Here is a 13,342-nt window from a genome sequence, read left to right as displayed (position 1 = left end):
GGGGGTAAAAACTTTTTCACACCACTGTATGTACAGTGCCTACAAGTAGTATTCAACCCCCTGCAGATTTAGCTGGTTTGATAAGATGCAAATAAGTTAGAGCCTTCAAACTGCAAACGAGAGTAGGTTTTATGAACAGAAGCATAAATCTTACAAACCAAAAAGTTATGTTGCTCAGTTGAATTTTATTAAATTTTAAACATAAAAGTGTGGGTCAATTATTATACAACCCCTATGTTTAATATTTTGTGGAATAACCCTTGTTTGCAATTACAGCTAATAATCGTCTTTTATAAGACCTGATCAGGCCGGCACAGGTCTGTGGAGTTATCTTGGCCCACTCCTCCATGCAGATCTTCTCCAAGTTATCTAGGTTCTTTGGGTGTCTCATGTGGACTTTATTCTTGAGCTCTTTCCACAAGTTTTCAATTGGGTTAAGGTCAGGAGACTGACTAGGCCACTCCAACACCTTGACTTTTTCCCTCTTGAACCAGGCCTTGGTTTTCTTGGCTGTGTGCTTTGGGTCGTTGTCTTGTTGGAAGATGAAATTACGACCCATCTTAAGATCCTTGATGGAGGAGCGGAGGTTCTTGGCCAAAATCTCCAGGTAGGCCGTGCTATCCATCTTCCCATGGATGCGGACCAGATGGCCAGGCCCCTTGGCAGAGAAACAGCCCCACAGCATGATGCTGCCACCACCATGCTTGACTGTAGGGATGGTATTCTTGGGGTCGTATGCAGTGCCATCCAGTCTCCAAACGTCACGTGTGTGGTTGGCACCAAAGATCTCGATCTTGGTCTCATCAGACCATAGAACCTTGAACCAGTCTGTCTCAGAGTCCTCCAAGTGATCATGAGCAAACTGTAGACGAGCCTTGACATGACGCTTTGAAAGTAAAGGTACCTTACGGGCTCGTCTGGAACGGAGACCATTGCGGTGGAGTACGTTACTTATGGTATTGACTGAAACCAATGTCCCCACTGCCATGAGATCTTCCCGGAGCTCCTTCCTTGTTGTCCTTGGGTTAGCCTTGACTCTTCGGACAAGCCTGGCCTTGGCACGGGAGGACACTTTCAAAGGCTGTCCTGGCCGTGGAAGGCTAACAGTAGTTCCATAAGCCTTCCACTTACGGATGATGCTCCCAACAGTGGAGACAGGTAGGCCCAACTCCTTGGAAAGGGTTTTGTACCCCTTGCCAGCCTTGTGACCCTCCACGATCTTGTCTCTGATGGCCTTGGAATGCTCCTTTGTCTTTCCCATGTTGACCATGTCTGAGTGCTGTTCACAAGTTTGGGGAGGGTCTTAAATAGTCAGAAAAGGCTGGCAAAAGAGATCTTTAATCCACACATGTGAAGCTCATTATTCTTGGTGCCTGAACTACTTCTTAATACTTTAGGGGGACCAAACAGAATTCTTGTGGTTTGAGGGGTTGAATAATAAATGACACTCTGAATTAACTTTTAACGTTTTAAAAAAACAACAACAAAAAAAAACAAAACAAAATTTGCTGCAGTGCATTTCCCACTTCCAGGCTGATCTACAGTACAAATGTCACAATGCCAAGTTAATTCCGCATGTGTCAACCAGCTAAATCTGCAGGGGGTTGAATACTACTTGTAGGCACTGTATGTATGTATGTACAGTTAGGTCCATATATATTTGGACAGAGAAAACATTTTTCTAATTTTGGTTCTAGACATTACCACAATGAATTTTAAACAAAACAATTCAGATGCAGTTGAAGTTCAGACTTTAAGCTTTCATTTGAGGGTATCCACATTAAAATTGGATGAAGGGTTTAGGAGTTTCAGCTCCTTAACATGTGCCACCCTGTTTTTAAAGGAACCAAAAGTAATTGGACAATTGACTCCAAGGCTATTTCATGGACAGGTGTGGGCAATCCCTTCGTTATGTCATTCTCAATTAAGCAGATAAAAGGCCTGGGGGTGATTTGAGGTGTGGTGCTTGCATTTGGAAGGTTTTGCTGTGAAGTAAACATGCGGTCAAAGGAGCTCTCCATGCAGGTGAAACAAGCCATCCTTAAGCTGCAAAAACAGAAAAAATCCATCCGAGAAATTGCTACAATATTAGGAGTGGCAAAATCTACAGTTTGGTACATCCTGAGAAAGAAAGAAAGCACTGGTGAACTCATCAATGCAAAAAGACCTGGGCGCCCACGGAAGACAACAGTGGTGGATGATCGCAGAATAATCTCCATGGTGAAGAGAAACCCCTTCACAACAGCCAACCAAGTGAACAACACTCTCCAGGAGGTAGGCGTATCAATATCCAAATCTACCATAAAGAGAAGACTGCATGAAAGTAAATACAGAGGGTTCACTGCACGGTGCAAGCCACTCATAAGCATCAAGAATAAAAAGCCTAGACTGGACTTTGCTAAAAAACATCTAAAAAAGCCAGCACAGTTCTGGAAGAACATTCTGTGGACAGATGAAACCAAGATCAACCTCTACCAGAATGATGGAAAGAGAAAAGTATGGCAAAGGCGTGGTACAGCTCATGATCCAAAGCATACCACATCATCTGTAAAACACAGCGGAGGCAGTGTGAAGGCTTGGGCATGCATGGCTGCCAGTGGCGCTGGGTCACTAGTGTTTATTGATGATGTGACACAGGACAGAAGCAGCCGAATGAATTCTGATGTATTGAGAGCCATACTGTGTGCTCAGATCCAGCCAAATGCAGCCAAACTGATTGGTCGTCATTTCATACTACAGATGGACAATGACCCAAAGCATAAAGCCAAAGCAACCCAGGAGTTTATTAAACCAAAGAAGTGAAATATTCTTGAATGGCCAAGTCAGTCACCTGATCTCAACCCAATTGAGCAGCATTTCACTTGTTAAAGACTAAACTTCAGACAGAAAGACCCACAAACAAACAGCAACTGAAAACCACCGCAGTGAAGGCCTGGCAGAGCATCAAAAAGGAGGAAACACAGCGTCTGGTGATGTCCATGAGTTCAAGACTTCAGGCAGTCATTGCCAACAAAGGGTTTTCAACCAAGTACTAGAAATGAACATTTTATTTACAATTATTTAATCTGTCCAATTACTTTTGGTCCCTTTAAAAACAGGGTGGCACATGTTAAGGAGCTGAAACTCCTAAACCCTTCATCCAATTTTAATGTGGATACCCTCAAATGAAAGCTGACAGTCTGATCTTCAACTGCATCTGAATTGTTTTGTTTAAAATTCATTGTGGTAATGTCTAGAACCAAAATTAGAAAAATGCTGTCTCTGTCCAAATATATATGGTCCTCACTGTATCTATCTATCATTATATATCTATCTATGATTGTGAACTACGATTTGAAGTAAACATATTCCTAAGAGGCTCTGCCCGTAAATGGATGTAAGTGATACATCTATGTACAGTATATAAAAAAATATACATAAATACTGTATATATATGTATATATACATATAAATATATTTTATCTGTCTCTCTCTATCCAGATCATGAACTATGAATTGAAGTTATAATATTCCTAAGAGGATCTCCTAGTAAAAGTTATAGTGACACATTTACGTAAAGTATATCATTTCTTTGTGTCTGGTTAGCTATATGTCTGTGTATAACTATTTATTATATATCTTATGTATCATGAACTATGAATTGTAGTAAAAATATTCTTAAAATGATCTGCCAGTAAATAGGAAGCAATGCTACATCTATGTGCAGAATCTAATTAATCCATCTATCATCTCATATCTATCTCTCTCTCTCTATCTATCCCTCTATCTATCTATCTCTCTCTATCTACTATCTATCTATCTCTCTCTCTCCCGGTCATTCCTGCAGTCTCCTCGCCCCCGGCCCCGCCGTGCACATCTCGGCCATTCCCGGTACAGCCGCAGTTTCTCAGAACTCCCTGTATTGTAACATTTTGCAACACTGTAACACTATCCTCCGCCTGTGATTGGCTGGGGGCGCCGCTCGCTGAGCCCTGATTGGCCGCCTGTGCCGCCGCTCATGTGGTTGTCTCCGCACTACTTCCGTGTTTGGATGCTGCTGGGCCTCCGTGTGATGAGAGCGGGTCCCTGAGAGCAGGTGGTGAGGGGCCTGGAGGGAGCTGCTGCTGCTGCCCACTGCCCTGGTGACTGCTGGCCCCGGGGGCCCCTGTGCATGGTGACTGCTGCCTGTGGAGCTGAGCCTGACATCACAGGGGGAGACATGTGAGTATGGGATTTCCCTGCATCATCTACTCCACATGTAGCACTCAGGAGACTCTGCTTACTGATGGGAGACATGGATGTGTATTAAACCGTCATAGCTGCTGCTGCTGCAGAACCTCTTAATACCGCTCATCGGAGCTAGATGACACTGTTCACATTAATAAATATTACGCTTGTGATGTCACTTTTGCAGAATTGTACTTCTTGGATGTCAGTCCCCTCCACCCCTCGGCCATAAACTTTGCACTTGCTTTCGGGGTCTCCTCTGTAGGTGTGCATGTGTAGCAGATGAATCTGAGCCCTGGTGTCTCAGGGGCCCAAAGGTTTCTTGCCCCATACAAATATAATTGTATTTTTAAAAGGTTATTCCTAGGATAGTGAGATAGCTTACGATGGGGGGATACCTTACTGATTGCCGGAGGTCCGACACTGAGACCCTCCGTGATCCTGAACCCTGTCTTGAATGGAGAGGAGGCGCACATGCTCGATCTCCACTCCATTCATTGTCTATGGACAGGGGCGTAACTTGAAGCTTGTGGGCCCCAATGCAAAAGTTCCAACAGGGTCCCCATTTATTGCAGGTCCTTAATAGTAATGGTCTTTTCATATAGGCCAAAGGGACCATTTGGGTCCCTTAGACTCCAGAACCCGGGTGCAATTGCAACCCCTGCACCTATTATAATTACACCCCTTTCTATGGGATTGAATTTGACTTTTTATGTCAGTAGATAATGGGGCCTTCTTACAAGTATTGCATTATTCTATGGCCCAGGCTATGTGGGTGACCTTGTGCAGTGGTCTTAGCTATAGGGATGCTATGAGGCTCAGAGTTTCATGAGTAAGAGTCAGTGGCTGCAGCTGACACCATAAGGCTCTGTTCACACGATCGTATTTTCATGCGAAAAATTGCCAGTGCTCCAACCAATATTATTCAATTGAGCTGTTCAGATTACTATTTTTTTTTTACATGGACCAAATGTCCTCATGAAAAAATTGCAGCCTGCACCAGTCTCTTCCTTATCTGATATGTGCGTTGTGCATTCAAATGTAAGGGTGCGAAAAAATAATCGGATCCCTTGTGGATCATCCATATAGCACTTGATTTTACCGTTGCATTGCAATGCTGAACATAAAAAACTGTTTTTGGTCTTGTAAATTTTATTCACCGCTGATATATAAAAAGGAATGCCACATGGATGACAACACAGAAGAAAATTGTTTTTTTTTTTCGGTAGGAAAATCGGATAATTTCTTTATGCCCTCGTGTGAACTTAACCTAAGAGCTCATTCCGATGCCCGATTTTTCCGCATAAGATAAAAACAGACCAATTAATTGTAAAGCGCTGCGGAATATGTTGGTGCTACATAAATAAAAATTATTATTATAATTATTCTGATCAGAGGTTGATCACCGTTTGATCAGAGTGTGGTCAAAGTGTCATCCAATTTTCTTATACATGTAGAAATAAAATAAATAAATAAAATTCTCTGTCTTCTCCTTTCTGACAGTCCGTGAAATAAATCAGGCTGCACTCAGATGTTATCCAAGTGCAGTCCAATTTTTTTTTTTCATTGACTTGCAAATCGGACGGCTGAATGAGCCCTAAGGTTGGAGTAAAACCGTGACTTTGACCGCTCAGCATAATGAAGAAGTATTGGATTATATTGTGACAAGTGTCAAAAAATCGCATCTAGTTGGATTTTTTGCTACCTGCCCATTGCGGTTGCAATACCCCAGTGTGACTCCATTCACCTGCACTATGTTACAATATAGCCGCAGCATAGAGCGATTTTACTTTTTGTCACTCAAACTGTGTTGCGACCAAAAGCACCTTGTAGCCCCAGCCTAAATTTCCCAGATCTTTCGCTTTGTCTGACGCAACATTGCACCCTGACACAATGATTTACAGTGCAAATAGTGCTGTAGTTCCATAGTGCCTGTTTTTTCATGTAATATTGACAAATAGGGTGAAGAAGAAAGTTCTGTAACTCAGATTGCAACATCGTCTCCTTTTGGTGTCACAGTGCATGAATCTCTGTGCTGCCCATCCCTAGGCAAGGTCCAAGAAAGTGTCCTGAAAATGACAGTAAAGCAGATTGATCTCATCTCGTAGTTTGCACAGTGTCATTCTTTGGTAGGCAAATTGCTTCCATGCAGCAAACATGCGGTGAACATGTGCTGGAGGATGCATGACTAGACATGGCTGACTCATTGTGTAATCAGCTTTACTACCAGCATTCACATTCATGTGTCTGGGAGAAGTTTATCTATCCGCTAAGCAGAGTCGATTGTATCATTGATTGCACTAGAGCTGCTCATACTAAATAGATGAAGAATCTGGTGTAAAAAGTGATGATTTCCATCATTTTCTGACCAAATCTATCTTATGACACGCCGGAAACGTGAGCGCCGTACACAGTGAGACTTTTCTGTGAACCTGTCGCATGGCTGAGACTCCTCTGAAGGATCCATCTTCTCCTAGAGTGACAGAATATCTTTTTCTTTATTACTGATGTCATTATAAGTTCATATTTATGTTACTTTTTGAATATATGAAAGATGCAGGATCCCTCGGCACATGAACTTCGTACTATCTGTACCCACGTCTTAAAGGGAGACATTGCTAAGTGTGCCTTTGCATTTTCCAGGGAGAAATTGGGTAGTAGAGGAAGTAATGTTTCGTTCTTTATCAATTTCAGATAGAGAGAGGAAGAAAGTACTGTCTGTGCCTATATGATTTACAGATATAGTCATAAAGGCATTACTATTAGAGATGTACAAACTTGAACTTCAAAGTTTGGAGTTTATACCGGACACGGTGCTGAACTCTGAACACGAACTTCTCCCAGAAGTCCATTTTACAGTTCGGGAGAGAGATTTTCTAGTTCCAAAGTTTGGGTCCCCATTGATTTATATGGGGTTCAAGTTTGGGTACAGTTCTGGTACTTGAACCGAACTTTGGACTAAAGTTAGGTTGAACGTCCACGGGACCACTCATCCCTAATTACTATGTATACCTATATCGTTTACAGATAGAAACATTACTGTCTGTGTCTACATCATTTACTGAAAGACAAGGAGGCAGTACTACTGTCAGTGGCGGACATAGACAGAATAGGACTTTTGTGCAGAGACTGTATATGGGCCCTTTGCAATCTAATAGGTCATAATACAGAATTCCACCTGCTTTTGAAGTAGAAGTGCCCTCCCCCCACCTCTCGGGCCCCTGTGAGGCTTCACAGGTTACACCAGTGATATGTCCGTCCCTGCTAACTTGCCTATCTTATTTATAGGGAAAGACAAGAAATAAGCAGTACTATCTGTGCCAACTTAATTTACAGGGAAATAGTACTCTCTGTGCCTACATTAATTACAGGGAGGTAACATTATCCATCTTTACATCTCTTACTGGGAGAGTCAGGGAGACAGTACTATCTGTGCCTACATCATTTGAAGAATGGCGATACTATCTATGCATACATTACTTAACGACAGTTAGGGAGGGCAGTAATACATGTCTACATCATTTGCTGGGAGAGACAGGGAGACAGTACTATCTATGCCTACATAATCTGCAGGAAGGCAATGCTATCTATGCATACATTACTTAACAAGAGAGGGCAGTATTACATGTGGACATCATTTGTGGAGAGAGACTGGGAGACGGTACTATCTGTGCCTACATCATCTGCAGATAGACATTACTATCTGTGCATATATTACTTACCAAGAGAGTGTCTGGGAGGGCACTAGAACATGTTTACGTCATTTGCTCGGAGAGACAAGGAGGCAGTACTATCTGTGGCTACGTCATTTACAGGGAAGATGGAAGCAGTACTGTTTGTGTCTAGATAATTTAAAGGGAGAGACATTGAGACGGCAATGACTGTGTCTACATTATTTACAGCAGGGTGGAATTATTTGTGTCTACATCATTTACAGGAAAAGTCAAGGGGGCAGTAATATCTGTGCCTACATCATTTACTGGACGGCAATACCATCTATGCATACCTTATTTACCCAGAGAGACAAGTGTATGTATTATTTGTTCCAAGAGACAGGGAGGCAGTACTATCTGTGCCTACATAATTTACAGGGAAAGACCAGGAGGAATTGCTATTTGTGTCTAGATGATTTACAAGGAGAGACAGGGAGGCAGTACTATCTGTGCCTACATAATTTACAGGGAAAGACCAGGAGGAATTGCTATTTGTGTCTAGATGATTTGCAAGGAGAGACAGCGAGGCAGTACTATCTTTGCCTATATCACTTTAAAGCAATTGTCTACTCTTGAGATGAAAATATGATTTATCACTAAGTACTTATAATTCTTAAGTACTATTTCTTTTTTTCAGCGCCTGCAGAATCTTTTAAAGGTTAGAAAACTGCTCTATTTTCTGGCTTCCATTGTTGCACCCTTACACGTTGGGTGAATATGTGCCAAAGCTGCCATATTGGCAACACTGGCCAGTCATCTAAGCTTTGTTGGATTGCTGTCATCCCACCGATGTCAGATGTCAGGGCAAAGAAGGATCAGGCTTATTGGATTTCAGTATGCCTGATCCGTTGTTCTTACGGAATATAAGCCTATGCCAGAGGTATCGGGAAGCCACGTGTGTCCTCTCCTGTACATATGGGGTCAGGTACCAGTGCAGGAATATGGCCTTTTAATTGCTCTTGTTGTCTAGGATCACCGAGGTCCTTGCAGGAACAGACGCAGCTGATGAAACCCCAGTAGCAGGATCTTTACTTTCACAGAACCACAATTCATTCCAAGGTGTCAGTTTTAGGAAATCAGGAAAAACAGCAGCCCAAATGACTTCCCTAACCACTGTGTACTCTACGAGTGATTATAAGGCGATACCAGGCTATACTGAGTGGAGAGGGTCATCCGAGGGCACTAGAGATGAACTATGGCAGCTGTGGTCTAAAATTATATGTTCGGTCCTTGTGCATCCCTTAAGTGTTCTTCAAATGTCAACCTGAAGAAGTGCTGAAGCTTCTTCTACCGCCAGATATGAATCTGCTTTCATCATCGTTTATATTCCCATGAAACATGACTTAAAATATACAAAATATTTACTATGCGAAACAATATGATTTCTGAGATGTATCGGTTCCTTGGAAAGCTGGGTGGCAACAGATATGGCGGCTATTATACAGTCATATGAAAAAGTTTGGGCACCCCTATTAATCTTAAGCTTAATGTTTTATAAAAATTGGTGTTTTTGCAACAGCTATTTCAGTTTGATATATGTAATAACTGTTGGACACAGTAATGTTTCTGCCTTGAAATGAGGTTTATTGTACTAACAGAAAATGTGCAATCTGCATTCAAACAAAATTTGACAGGTGCATAAGTATGGGCACCCTTATCATTTTCTTGTTTTAAATCCTCCTACATACTTTTTACTGACTTACTAAAGCACTTTTTTTTGTTTTGTAACCTCATTGAGCTTTGAACTTCATAGCCAGGTGTATGCAATCATGAGAAAAGCTACTTAAAGTGGCCACTTGCAAGTTTTTCTCCTGTTTGAATCTCCTCTGAAGACAGCATCATGGGCTTCTCAAAACAACTGTCAAATGATCTGAAAACAAAGATTATTCAACATAGTTGTTCAGGGGAAGGATACAAAAAGCTGTCTCAGAGATTTAACCTGTCAGTTTCCACTGTGAGGAACATAGTAAGGAAATGGAAGAACACAGGGACAGTTCTTGTTAAGGCCAGAAGTGGCAGGCCAAGAAAAACATCAGAAAGGCAGAGAAGAAGAATGGTGAGATCAGTCAAGGACAATCCTCAGACCACTTCCAGAGAGCTGCAGCATCAACTTGCTGCAGATGGTGTCACTGTGCATCGGTCAACTATACAACGCACTTTGCACAAGGAGAAGCTGTATGGGAGAGTGATGCGAAAGAAGCCGTTTCTGCAAGCACGCCACAAACAGAGTCGGCTGAGGTATGCAAAAGCACATTTGGAGAAGCCAATTTCTTTTTGGAAGAAGGTCCTGTGGACTGATGAAACCAAGATTGAGTTGTTTGGTCATACAAAAAGGTGTTATGCATGGCGGCAAAAAAACACAGCATTCCAAGAAAAACACTTGCTACCCACAGTAAAATTTGGTGGAGCTTCCATCATGCTTTGGGGCTGTGTGGCCAATGCCGGCACCAGGAATCTTGTTAAAGTTGAGTGACGCATGGATTCCACTCAGTATCAGCAGATTCTTGACAATAATGTTCAAGTATCAGTGATCTAGTTGAAGTTACGCAGGGGATGGATCTTTCAGCAATACAATGATCCAAAACACCGCTCCAAATCTACTCAGGCACTCATGCAGAGGAACAATTACAATGTTCTGGAATGGCCATCCCAGTCCCCAGACCTGAATATCATTGAACATCTGTGGGATCATTTGAAGAGGGCTGTCCATGCTCGGCGACCATCAAACTTAACTGAACTGGAATTGTTTTGTAAGGAGGAATGGTCAAAAATACCTTCATCCAGGATCCAGGAACTCCTTAAAAGCTACAGGAAGCGACTAGAGGCTGTTATTTTTGCAAAAGGAGGAATTACTAAATATTAATGTCACTTTTCTGGTGAGGTGCCCATACTTATGCACCTGTCAAATTTTGTTTGAATGCAGATTGCACATTTTCTGTTAGTACAATAAACCTCATTTCAAGGCAGAAACATTACTGTGTCCAACAGTTATTACATATATCAAACTGAAATAGCTGATGCAAAAACACCAATTTTTATAAAACATTAAGCTTAAGATTAATAGGGGTGCCCAAACTTTTTCATATGACTGTACTTCTGAAAGGGACTCCGCTCTCCTGGACTCCTGAGTGACATATGTGCCTTGTTATGCAGCAGCATGGAGATGCATCAGTGTACGGATATTTTCTTTGCACTGAGCTTTATTTGATGCACTTTTTTTTTTTTATGCCAGAAAGCTGCATTGAAAATCACAAGCATTTTTTTTTTTTACATTGATTTTTTTGGTGACCATTTTAGTCTCAATGGGGGGAAAACTGCTGGAAAAATTCTGAAACAGTTGACTTGTGTATCTTAAAAAAAATACAGCGTCAGTGAAAAAAACACGAGAAAAAAAAAAAAAAGCACAAAATTTTATTGTAAAACGTTTTTCCGCACAAAAAAAGTGTGAAAAAGAAGCATCAAAAACACTATGTGAACAAACCCTATAACTAAACTTATTTGCTGTTCAGCATTCTAGAGTAGTTGGGTGATAGCCTGAACTGATACTCAGAAAATTGTCGACTGCAGATTTGCGTACAGAAAATTAGCCGGGTATTACAGTACAGGAAGAGTGGATGAGATTTTAGGAGTTTTCAAAAACGCGTGAAAAAACGCGTGGATTTTCTGCTTCAGATCCTGAACGTGCGCACATAGCCTTAGGCGTTTTTGCTGCTTTTTTTTATGCAAATTTTAAGCTGCATTTTACTGTACCAGCAAAAGCGATGAGATTTCAGAAATCTCATGCACACAGCTTTTTTTTTTTTTTAACTGACTGATTTGGAAAACGGCTGCGTTTTTGCAAACTGCAACATGTCACTTCGTCACTTCTTTCAGTGTTTTTGCAGCATTTTTTTTTTTCACGCATAGAAAGCAATGAGTAAGTGCAAAAAAAACAGGTATCCGGTTTCACTGCGTTTTTTATGCAAAAATATAAGGAAGTTGCATCATCTTTTTTTTGGGGGGGCACTAAACTTTATCGGCATGCACAAGAGACAATAAAAAAGCAGCAAATACGCAGCAAAACCTGATTTTTTGAAGTTGCTTCTTTACTGCCAAGAGAGCTGGTTTTGCCTGTGGAAAAATCCACTACAAAAACGCAACGTGTGAACATAGCCTTAGCGTTCCTGCAGCGTTTTTTTGCTGCTTTTTTTTTACAGTATCAGCAAAGTGAATGACATTTAAAAAAAAAACCTCATGCGCACACTTTTTTTTTTTTCATTGCGTTTTTTTTTAAATCTGCAGCATGTCAATTCTTTCAGTTTTTTTTTTTTTTTGCAATATTTTTCATTCGTTCAAATGAATGAGGGAAAAAATGAACGAGAAAAACTTGTGTATTATATTCAATGTTTTTCCTGCCATCGCTCTGTTTTTTTTTTTTTTAAAATGTCATTCACGTTGCTGATACTGTAAAAAAAACGCAGCGAAAAAAAAAAATGCTCCAGGAACACTAAGCTTTAGTATAGGCTAAGGCTATGTTCACACGTTGCTCTTTTGATGCCTTTTTTTTTCCGCAGGCAAAACCTGCTCTCCTGGCAGTAAAGAAGCAGCTTCAAAAAAGCAGGTATTGCTGCGTTTTTATTGTCTCTTGTGCTTGCTGATAAAGCTTAGTGCCTCCCTCCTCCAAAAAAAAAGAGATGGTGCAACTTCCTTAGGTTTTTGCATGTGAACATAACCTTATGGGAACTGTATGGCAGCCAGTTTGGTGGTTGTTTCTAGAAATAGATGTAACTACGGGCGGTCAGGATAAAATTTTTCCAGTGTTGTTTTTTTTTTTTAATCTATAGGGAAGAGCTCGTTAATGATTTCTGACACTATATTTGCAATCTGCGAACACAGCAACTCGAACTTCTGTCAACCCGCTTTTAATTATTCCATTACCGAGTCTAACAAGACAGCTGGTGTTGCTAGGTTTGTCCTTGCTGCCAGGCTCCTTCCAGATCTCTCTTTCATTGCTTGAAGGTGCCTTATACAATAAAACCGGTTCTGTTACCTAGAAGACTGTTGTGTGTTCGTCCTGTTGTGAGTACGAGTTCCCGAGATATTACCGACCTCACTAATGATGGCCGCACAGATCAGGCAGACAGGGACTGACTGGTAGGACCTCATGCTCATTGCAATGTCTATGGGGTTGTCCAAGAGGTTGGGGAGAGGGGTGTGGAAGATCTGGAAGGACATACGAAACGGAGGTATCTTGCGGTAAACCTCGTGCTGCGCAGATTTTGGATGCAGGACACACGATCACTCCACCTTCACCAGGTTCCCAGGTCACGTTGATTAGCAAACTACAATAAAGTTAAGTAATTATTTTTTAGCTTTTTTTTTTTTTTTTTTTTGCGTAAGGCTACGTTCCCACGATGGATTTTTGAGTTTTTTCATGCTGCATA

The 13,342-nt window shown here is 41.3% G+C and overlaps 1 protein-coding gene across 3 annotated transcripts in view; it reads left to right on the top strand.

Moving 5' to 3' along the window:
• The first annotated feature begins 3,993 nt into the window (after window positions 1–3,993).
• Window positions 3,994–13,342, top strand: part of GPD2 (glycerol-3-phosphate dehydrogenase 2) — a 310,532-nt gene continuing 301,183 nt past the window's right edge. For 2 of the 3 annotated variants that reach the window (XM_073647151.1, XM_073647153.1), the window contains exon 1: window positions 3,994–4,200. The gene's annotated coding sequence lies outside the window, so the exon portion shown is untranslated. Of the gene's footprint in view, window positions 4,201–13,020; window positions 13,053–13,342 lie in introns of those variants that run through there. The other variant, XM_073647152.1, reaches the window with a different exon arrangement.

This window comes from Phyllobates terribilis, unplaced genomic scaffold (assembly GCF_046119375.1).
Source record: "Phyllobates terribilis strain yellow unplaced genomic scaffold, ASM4611937v1 Scaffold_9__5_contigs__length_417890890, whole genome shotgun sequence".
In the NCBI taxonomy this organism is placed as follows: domain Eukaryota; kingdom Metazoa; phylum Chordata; class Amphibia; order Anura; family Dendrobatidae; genus Phyllobates; species Phyllobates terribilis.
This window is presented reverse-complemented; position numbering and strand designations above follow the sequence as displayed.